Raw genomic sequence first — 9,432 nt, 5'->3', positions numbered from 1 at the left:
TATTACTATGTATTTAATAAAATGATGAATATATATCTTTTTTTAATAACTTGAGAAAAAACTGTACCCGCCTCGTGCTTTACATATCTTTATGTTTGCTCCGGAGAAACAAGAGCAATATGAATTTTTATGAAAGTTCGAATTTACAGAGTAACGGATTGCACAGCAAACAATGACCCCATTGAACAAAATTTACAGATTGCACAACAAACCATGATATCATAGAACCAAATGTATGGTATCTTTATTTACAGTTAGGATTTGATTGATCATCTTCTATCATACCTGTAGGAGAATGCAAACTTTGTACGCTTAAATCATCATTTTATCCTGGCTTACTCCTATGATCAAACGACATTTTTTTAATACACTTATACATGTACATGTACATTTTTATCGTCAATGTTAGATACATTTATGCTAAAGTAAAATATACAACTTAGTTTATAGCTAAGGTATATCAGTTTTCAACGTTGTAACATTATGGGGAAAAGGACACTCCTATGATCAAACGACATTTTTTTAATACACTTATACATGTACATGTACATTTTTATCGTCAATGTTAGATACATTTATGCTAAAGTAAAATATACAACTTAGTTTATAGCTAAGGTATATCAGTTTTCAACGTTGTAACATTATGGGGAAAAGGACCTTAATAAGAAAAAAAATTGTCGTTTAGTTTTCGTAATATTGTAGTTCTAATTTAGTATGTCTCACATACATCAAACCAATTATATTATCAATGTCTGACACGTTCTACTTTCCCACCGGAACGGTGAACGAACGCTGAACAAACGCATAGCGAACGATGAGTAAACGATGTGCAAACGATGAAACTAACTGTGTGAACAATGTGTGAACGGCGAATGGTGGGTGAACGCAGAACGGGAACGGAGCGCTAAAGCGAGCGGAAAGTGAACGGTGATCGCAAGATGAACTATTAAAGTACAGTGTATAAGTCACATTATCCAACGATGGGGTATACGATGAGAAACCGATGCGTTTTTTAAGAAAATGGCGTTGTTGCCTGCCGGGCACCACTAGTGATCGGACGGTGACTGAGTCTTTTTTTGCAAATCGGTGGGGTCATCGGTAGGAAATAATTCGTAGTTAAAATTCAGCGATGTCTCAAACGATGCCTCACATCGCTCCTCATCGGCAACCCATCATTTACACATCTTTCAATCAAGGATCGGTCGATGTATGGCCGAGCATCGTCCAAACTCCGTTGAATATGAGGTCATCGGGGAGTTTAGAGGTGTTCAACAGATAAAGACCGATCATCGGTCGATGTTCGACCTAACATACATGATTGGCCCTAAAACCCCAGTCACATTTCCAAAAACGACCAACGGCCGACGGGTTTTGAAGCAAAAATGAGATTCTTCGGGTGACAGTCGTCAGTTCATCGGCTGTTGTCTTGGCAGATTTTGACCTATTTTTTTGTCGGCCGACCAATTTTGTGTCCATCGATCCAAGTTATAATTTTTCATGCGTCGGTGGCCGATTTCTTCAAGTGCAGTTATCCGTCGACCAACCTTCGATAATCGTCCGACCATCGGCGGTCAGTTTGTTAAGTCGGTCGTATGTCGTTGGACAATAAGGGTGTTGAAAATTTCGGCCGACAGGTAAAATCAAACTGTAGCTCAGAGCTCGATGATCGGGCGACGATTGGCCGACTTGTGAATATTTAACCTACTAAGGAAACATAACACAAACAAAATTTTAATGCATGGATTGATATACATTTTTTTACGGAGATAACATAAATAATTAATCCGTAAGATATAAAGAAATCTTAAGTATTCTTTGCTGCTTAGATATGCACCATTTGTCGTTTTTATGCAATTCCATACAAATTTTGCACACATTTTCAACATTGAGTCACAATTTATAAGATTCTGCCACTTTGCCTTGTAAACATTACTCACGTCACCTATCTGAATATAGGTCTATGAAAAAATATTGCTGATTTATAAAGAAAAAAAGATTTTTTGTGTTATTTATCAAAGTCATCGGTTTCCCTAGGAAATAATGTGACTGCTCCGTGTCGCCCGATACTGTGAGGGCCGATCCTGTTCTTTCAGCCGACAAGACCAGAAAAAATTAGTCGCCCGACCATCGGCTTAAATGTGACCTAGGCATTAGTCGACCGATGTACGAACATTTTTCACCAATGTATGAGCGATGTAATATACATCGGCCGATTATCCTGGAACATCGTTTCATGATTAGCAATGCATCGCTGGGCCTTTGTAAGTCTGGCCGGCAACCACGCCATTTTTCTCATAAAACGCATTGGTTGTCCATCGTATACCCCATCGCTGGTTAATGTGACTGATACTTTAAGGACTATTTGGCCGATGTGGACCGATGTTGGGACATCGTTAACACCACGGATTACTACTGATTACCACCGGTCTACGGCTACCGGCCGGGAAATGTGACCTAAGCATTAATTGGAATACCTCTAATGTTTTCCTTGCATTGAAATTTTTCCATAATTCTAATAAAAGGTGCTAAAATATAAATAAACAATAGATAAAAAACTTTTTTTTTCTACACATACGTTCATGTATGATTTAAATCGATATTTTAATAACATGATTTTAATTGCCGTAAAACATGTGTATTTGTTGCCGAACGCGTGTAGTATGAATATTAAATTAATCTTCTTTATAGATAATATGCTTATTTTTTTAACTAATAAAATACTCGTAATGTGTACTTTATAAGATAAAAAAAACTACTTATAGAATGAATTAATTACATTGTACCAGTTTGAAACAACCATAGATGTATATTCGTGCCAATGCGATCCTGAGTAAAATGACGTTTTTTTGTTTACAAATGTCTGTTGACGTATTGCATTAATGCACTCATATTTTAAAATTCTTATTCAAAATATTATACATTTATGTGTCATGTTTATTCTTTTATTATGATTATTTTAGCTATCTTCTACATGTATCTGTATTTACCGGCCGTGATTATCCTCGGACAAGAAAATAGAAAGAGGCAATCAATTTTTTTGTAATAGATTAAATTTTCAAAACTAAGAAAGAAATATGCTGTCGTAGTTTTTTATTGAACAGAGAAATGTAAGACAGAGAGAGAGAGAGTGGGGGGGGGGCAGAGATATACCCCTCTCCATTCTCAGTTTTCTGTTGATTCAAATAAAAATTCCCTTTATTTTCCCTAAATATTCCAAGAAGTAAAAGTTTTAATTTTTGTTTTAAAGATTAACGAATCCATTTGACAGTAATGATAGGCTTTTCTTTTCCATCTTCAAGTTCAAACGGTTCACACGAAGTCCAAGTGCTTGTCATTTCAATAAAATCTCATTTCACCGACCATACCGAAGGCAAAGAGTCTCTATGTATTTCCTCGAAGTTTTAATATTTTTAAAATTAGAATATCATTTCTAGATCTGATAAATCGCATTTCTGTAGAAAAAAAAATAATGTGAATATACACTTGGAAGAATTAAGTTTGAAATGGAATGTCAAACATAGTTTTTGTAATTTTTAAATACTAATGTCGGCACATGTATATTTTGAAATACTATTGTTTTATGACTGTTTTAATGTTCGTTTTAAGACTAATTTTCTTTTGTTACAATACACATTAAATAATAATTTACTGCTGTCACGAGAAAAGGCCCTTAAGGTCAGATTTTCATAAATTGGCGTTTTTGTAAATTCTGATAGGCGGACCCTTTCTGGATGCAAATATCCATAGATTTTGTAAATATCTTACTTTTTTAAAAAATATTTTATTAGCATTTTAGCAAAGCATAATGACGTCGCTGCGTCTAATTCATTTTCAAAAATTCTTGTAATTACATGTTTCTTAAATAACCTAAATGGTTTTGAGGATTACAAATTTAATTTTTTTCCAAGTGGCTAGCATTTAAATATTGCTAAGGGATATTATTATTTTCATACCACTTTAAAGCAGATCCAAGTACTATGTTTCTTAATGGGGTGTGAGTCTAAACATAATTAAGGGCATCTTTAATGAATTTATAACAGTTTATGTGACCAATTTTCATCACATAGTTTCATTGTGAAAAGCTGGAAAACAAGGGCTATTCGGGACACTGCATGATAAATTAATGGTGTGAAAAATCAGTGAACCAAATTCAAAATAAAAGCTTATTAAAACCACTGTAAAACTTGTAAAACATCCTAAAGAAATTCACTGGAATATGTTACCTTTACAGCAACCAATATCTTTTTCATAGACAAATGAGCAGGGGGATTTCAATGATAAAATAAATAATATAATGGGCATCAAAAATGGGTACCTTCCTTGCCAACAAAAAAATATAACAACATATGTAGTGTTTGCCAAATTTCAACATATAATATTTGATGATGTATAACTGACTTAAAGACACATAGCAAATTTGATAGAAATCATTTCGGGAGTAGTTTACACTGTTTTTAAGAAACGTTTGACGGTAAAAGAAAAAAAGCTAAGCACTCGAAGGTCACCCTATATTTTGAAATATGAGTAAAATCGACAGAGTGTATAGAAATGTCTTAACAATTATTTTAAAATTTCAGTAACTGTAGTTATCCACCTTTGTTTGATATTCAAACAAATAATGGAACTTGAATCTATTCCGTAAAATCCCCAAAACAAAATTTACCATAAGGCTGTTTAAAATTAAAACTACGTTTAACGTCACCCGCGCGCGTAGGTTTATGAGAATTTCGTCTTTGAAAAAAAACAAACAATTCGGAATTCCGTACGTCTGTTCCGGTTTGGTTCTACAATTAGCGACTGAATTCTGTTTTCCGTAGTGACAAAAAATGTGCTTTGATAAAGGCAGTTGGTGTCTTATTAAAGAAAACTAGTGAATTAAAGAGTTTGGGACCATAAATGTAAGTAAAAAATAGATTATTTTATGATTGAAGTTAAAGACAAAGTCTTGTTTGTTGATCTTTTTGTCCGTCTTCGAATCACATGTTCAAACTGACAGTGACAGACTCTCAGTTCGTGATTTTTCATTGCATTTTGGAGAGAATCGAAAAACTTTTATACTGAGTGGAAAGTGTGTCAAAAACCAAGATTTATATACAGTGAAAAGCTTCATCAAATCTTATTTATTATGTTTCCTATTAAAAATATTTCTGTTAAAATCGAAAGGAAAAGTAATCATGGTAATGAGTAAAGTAATTGATTTCTTCATAATTCATGTACCTGCAATTAGCTACAAGTTTTGGAAAAGATAATACTTGTCATAACCATTTTACCAGGGAGAAGCTTACTGAAGATAGGGCCTTCCAAGTGAAGGAGAGTAAGGAAAGAAGTTGGGGTATTCCAAGACGTGAAGAATCCTGTCTTTAGTGTGGAATTCAAGGTATTAAAGATTATCTAACAGCTATCAGTATGGTCCAGATATTAATATTCACACATTCAAAACTTAAACAAAACTAAGAAAAAATACGACATAATTCAATTCGAGATATTTCAACATGAACAGTTTAAATATTGTCATCAATAATTTTAATTGTAGATATTGATCAACTATTCCCACAAGAAGAAGCATTTGCCTCCGGGGTACCATGGACGTGTGGCAATATAAATTCAAAGGACAACTGAAACCTAGTTAAAAGCCACTTTCCAGCATATTCAGTCTTAGACCACATTGTTTGCTAACAATAGGACTCAAACTGATTTACATACTAAGGAAAAACTCTGCTAGGAAAATTAATCTTAGGTGTCATATCAATTAAATGCTCTTATTACTTAATTGTAATGTTTTTGATGTAATGAATAGGTTAATTTGAATAAATTCAAAATTGTTTGAAAATTTTGTTTGATTATTTTTTTCCTCCCTCCCTCGTAGGTTTTGAACTTTAGATGTGACGTTAAACGTATAATTAACTTTAAACAGCCTAAGATGTACTTGATAAAAACAGCAAAGGTATGACAACAGCAAATAATTGCAAGAGCACAAGACAGATTTATATGAAATTTCTTAAATATTAGGTGTATTATTAATCAAATTCGTATTTTGGGAGACAGTTTAATTTCTGGAGGAGTATAGAAAAGCAATTTATTGGTATAAGAAATCGAAAGGTTAGAGAAAGGATCCTGAATCAGGAATTAACTACATATTTTTTTCATAGAAGCATCTAAATCCACACGCCCTAAACAGTAAAGGGGTTTACGGGATAAACAGAAAGTTTTTGTTTTTTCACATTTACAATATTCGCCAGATCTTTGACCTTTTGAATTGCTTCTATTTCCAAACTTAAAAAAAACACATTTCAGAAGGAAGAAACGAGTCCAGGAAATTATTGGATCCGCCATTTTCCAGTTTACTAAGGGTCATACCCAAAAATTTCCTTTTTTATTTTGAGGCACATGTTCCCTGTTTCACTTGAACAAAACATTCGCATATTTTTTACAAGGAACGCTACTATGATCTCAAACAAATGATTTATGTATATTTTATAATTTAGCACGAGATGGTGAATTGTCTTGTACTTATCTCCTATTTAGCTCACTTGAGCCGAAGGCTCAAGTGAGCTTTTCTGATCAAAATTTGTCCGTTTTCTGTCGTCGTTGTTGTTGTCGTCGTCGTCGTTCTTGTTGTTGTTGTAAACTTTTCACATTTTCGACGTCTTCTCAAGAACTGCTGGTCCAATTTCAGCCAAACGTGTCACAAAGCATCCTTGGGTGAAGAGGATTCAAGTTTGTTCAAATGAAGGGCCACGTCCTCATTCAAGGGGAGATAATTGGGAATTAATTAAAATTTGGTTTCATGTTTTAAAAATCTTCTTCCCAAGAACCACTCTGCCAGGAAAAATGAAACTTATGTGGAAGCATCCTCAGGTAGTGTAGATTCAAATTTGTTCAAAGCATGACCCCCGGGGATAGGGCAGGGCCAAAATGACCGACCAAAGTTATACATTGAAATATATAGGAAAACTTTTTAAAAATTTTCTTCTCAAGAATGACACAGCCATAATTCATCATATTTATATGGAATCATCCTCAGGTAGTGTAAATTCTAGTTTGTTCAATGCATGACCACCGGGGGTAGGGCGGGGCCAAAATTGCTGACCAAAATTTTACATAGAAATATATAGGAAAATACTTTAAAAACTCTATCTCAAGAATTGCAAAGCCATGATTGATCATATTCATATGAAAACATCCTCATGTTGTGTAGACTTAAGTTTGTTCAAATCATGACCCCCGGGGATAGGGCGGGGCCACAATGGCCGACCAAGGTTTTACATAGAAATATTTATTAGGAAAATTCTTTAAAAATCATCTTCTCAAGCTTAGCAAATCCATGATTGGTCATGGGACTTCTTTTGGATTTGACCTTTCAATAATAAACCATTTTTTCTACTTTTTCCTAGCCACAGTGGTCAGGTGAGCAATGTGGCCCATGGGCCTCTTGTTATACGTTCATACTAAACGGTGATTGAATTTCTTGTACGAAATAAAAAAATCATTCGAATTTTGACGAAATATATTTGAAACTGTATGAATACTTGTATATTTTTACTCTAAAAAAGGCAGACCCGTAGGAAGCCATTTCCGTTTGAAAGGGGGGGGGGGGGCGGGGGGTGGTTGTGGGCATAGCTATAATTTTTTTTTTTTCAGTTGTTGGCACTTTCAACTACTAATTATTCCTTGACAAGCAAAAGAAAAGTTTTTTTCGGCCATGAAAGGTCATCTATTCATTATCCTCAGTGACATTGGCTAACTTGATAGAAATTAACTTTTCACATTTCGGTGCAATTTTCTTAACAAATAAAGAAATATTATGTCCAACACACGTGTATGGGTTTTGTATGAGGCAAAGCAATTGAGTAGTAATCTACTTCTCTAATTTGACTCTCTTTCGCTTGAAATATTTATGCAAAATCATTTTGTTTTCCTAGCAATTTCTTCACAATAGTTAGGACTGCGTCAATTCATTCAATTTGAATGATTATATAAAAAAACAATTATGGACTTCAGTTAACGTTCAATATGTGGTTATAAGGACTCTTGACAATTCAAGTCAAGTAATTTTTTTTTTATTTATACATATATACAATTCAACAGAAATAAACATGAGCTGTGGTGAGCTCTTTAACCGACTTGACATTGAACCCAGTCATAGAAACTGATAACACCTCGCAAGCTCAATTGCTATCACTGTCTGTGTTTTCGGTCAATATCAATTGCCGTGAGTCCTTATAACCACAGATCGACCTACTTTGAAGTCCATAATTTTATAATATTAATAGGATTCTAGACTTGTTTATAAGATATTGAGTGTCAATAACCATGCCCAACAGGGTCTAAGTACAGTTTTGGTTCTCCAAGTTTCTGGGCCAAATACTCTGTCAATAATGCAAATTTTTCAGAATATATAGATACAAAATATGTTAGTGGACTTGTTTCTTTTCAAATATTGCAGTGTATGAATAGAATTTAAAATTAGAAAAGGCAAGTTTCTTTTGTCAAACTGCATCTTGAGAGGGAAAAAAGCATACTTTTCGAGACAACTTAAACAACAGAAAACTTAATTTGCAAAAGATTCTAATATTCAATATTCAACCATTTACTTTGAAATGCAAGTTTTCATTTTAATGACTATCTGTAGAAAATACCGAATTGTGAAGCTGAGCTTAATATTGCAGAGGACATTGTTGAACAAGACATAAGTATGAGAAAAACGTGTCATGTTTACTTTCCTCGAGTATAAAAAAAAAATACTAGCCCCGTACGACGTCACACATTTGCGAAGTAAACAAACCAAGAACAAATTTTCGTTAATAACAATATAAAATACTTTTTGTGTTCCCTTATCATACTAATTTACAAATAACTTACCATGTTCTTATCCTGACAAGATTTTCATATTACAATTCTGCCCGTCTTTTAATAATGTTTAATCTTACTGCACCAGGAGATCAACTGTGACCTCATCAACTCCTTGGATGCGCAGTGCAGGGAAAGAGAAGAGTGGATAAATCTTTTCCATAATTTGTTAATATTTTCAAGAGATAATAAAAAATAAACATTTTTATTCAACATTGTGAGGTTAAACAATTTGTCACAAAATAATACATGTACTTTTGTTTCAATCTGTTTTTTTTAACATATATTATGAGAGACTATGACGTAATTAAATTGAGACTAGTGACCAGGTTATGTACCCTTCGTTCCCTTAAAGATAAAAGTTATCTTTATGCCTACTAAGTTACCTATCAATTATGAAGTTACATGTATGATATGCTTAATCGATTTGATTTTTCCATTATTTTGTTTCAATTTCAGGCACCGAAGAAATGGAGAACCTTATGCTTGAAACTGGTGAGAATATACATTAAATTTTCAGATCCCCACAGATAACACATGTTCAAGTCAAATGGGACATTTACTGAAAAATATATATATATA

General features: G+C 33.6%; 1 long non-coding RNA gene across 1 annotated transcript; it reads left to right on the top strand.

Annotated features, from left to right (window-relative positions):
* Window positions 1-4,804: 4,804 nt before the first annotated feature.
* On the top strand, window positions 4,805-5,830 carry LOC134256379 (uncharacterized). Its single transcript, XR_009989715.1, has 3 exons — window positions 4,805-4,898; window positions 5,274-5,377; window positions 5,534-5,830. It is a non-coding gene; the product is annotated as an uncharacterized LOC134256379 (long non-coding RNA).
* Window positions 5,831-9,432: the final 3,602 nt, after the last annotated feature.

This window comes from Saccostrea cucullata, unplaced genomic scaffold (genome assembly GCF_032062105.1).
Source record: "Saccostrea cucullata isolate Sc308-1 unplaced genomic scaffold, CSIRO_AGI_Scuc_v1 ctg917, whole genome shotgun sequence".
Classification (NCBI taxonomy): Eukaryota; Metazoa; Mollusca; class Bivalvia; order Ostreida; family Ostreidae; genus Saccostrea; species Saccostrea cuccullata.
This window is presented reverse-complemented; position numbering and strand designations above follow the sequence as displayed.